A 1,500-nucleotide genomic window follows, 5' to 3' on the forward strand; every position below is an offset into this window, starting at 1 on the left:
CAGGAGGAGAATAGGAAATACGGTTCATATAGATATAATTAAAGGGGAAACAATTATATGCGGCAAAGAGAAGATACTGGAAGAAATCAAAGCAGATACAAAGAAGGAAAATCTTCAGCGACAAAAAGGAATAAAAAGAAGGCAATAATAAGCAAAGCGTAAAGAGGATAAGGACTGATAGGAATGGATTCACAAGGACAGGAATTAAAGGGAAGAAAGTGCAAACAGAAAGGACTAATAGGAGTTAAGCTGGAACTTTGCGTTAGTCAGAAAATGCTTTTTGTTTTGGGAAAATGCAAGAGTTGCACACTTTTGGTCTTAGAAAACACAGCTTAATAAAAAGTACTTTAAAAAGATCCAAACCAGTTTAAAGGTAAATGGGAATGACTTCTTTGGAGTGCAGTGGAGGCTCCTTCCCTGGAGGTCTTTAAACAGAGGCTGGATGGCCATCTGTCGGGGATGATTTGATTGAGAGTTCCTGCGTGACTTGATGGGGTTGGACTGGATGGCCCTTGTGGTCTCTTCTAACTCTGTGATTCTATCTTTGAATTTTCCCACTCTCCTTTTAAAGCCATTCATAACAGCCAGTCTGTGGGACTGAAGTCCATAATTTAATATAGAACATATTTGTGTCTATTTTGAAACTGTGTCTCCTGCCATTGGCAATATCTGCCTAATTGCTATATAATTAATTTCCTTGTTCATTTGATTTCCTAAGAGTTATAAATCTGGAAATATCTATGAAGGCCAGTGGGAGAGGGATATACGTCATGGAGAAGGGCGGATGAGGTGGCTGACGACTAAACAGGAATATACTGGAAAATGGGTTAATGGAATACAGGTATGGCTTGGTCAAGTATTTCAGTTTTGTTGATTTTGAAGCCATATGCTAAAATAAATCAGTCTCAAACATGTTTCTAAATACCTTCCTCCTTAATTTTTTATGTTGATCTTTTATGTAATTTTATTTACCAAGCACTGAAAAGTGACTTTTTGGACTACAACTCCCAGTGACCTGCTGCAGTAAAAAAAGGGTTTTTTTTAAAGATTAGTGGCCTAGCAATAATGTTCCTCCTCTCCCTCCCTCCTCCCGGCCTGAGTTTCTCAGGCTGAAGGTGGCGGACACTTTGTGGAAAGGGTTAGCAAGGGTTAACCAGAACGTAGGGCATGATGGGAGGGGCCTGGGGTGGGGCTATGCAAATTTGGAACCAATGGGGAGGGAGGAGAATTCCGAAGTGGCACTGCGGGCCAAAGGGTCCCCTGGGAGGCGAGGCTCCCACTCCGGAAGGGCATCCCTTGGGGACTGTGGAGGGGGACATGGCCAGAGGGCACTGCCAGGGCTGGAGGGTGGGTAGTGGGTCCATCTGAGTGGAGGCCTCAGGTCAGGGTCAGGGCTCACTGGAGGCTGGAAGGACGTTGGAAGGAGAGGGCTGGGAGGCTGGAGGGAGGCTTCAGTATCGCTTCTCGGCCTTTTGGCTAAGATCAAGTGTAGTATCTGTT

The 1,500-nt window shown here is 44.1% G+C and overlaps 1 pseudogene; it reads left to right on the forward strand.

Annotated features, from left to right (window-relative positions):
• Nucleotides 1–1,456: 1,456 nt before the first annotated feature.
• LOC121918692 lies at nt 1,457–1,500 on the forward strand (annotated as a pseudogene; the record flags this gene model as incomplete).

The sequence above is a fragment of the Sceloporus undulatus genome, unplaced genomic scaffold (assembly GCF_019175285.1).
Source record: "Sceloporus undulatus isolate JIND9_A2432 ecotype Alabama unplaced genomic scaffold, SceUnd_v1.1 scaffold_24948, whole genome shotgun sequence".
Classification (NCBI taxonomy): Eukaryota; Metazoa; Chordata; class Lepidosauria; order Squamata; family Phrynosomatidae; genus Sceloporus; species Sceloporus undulatus.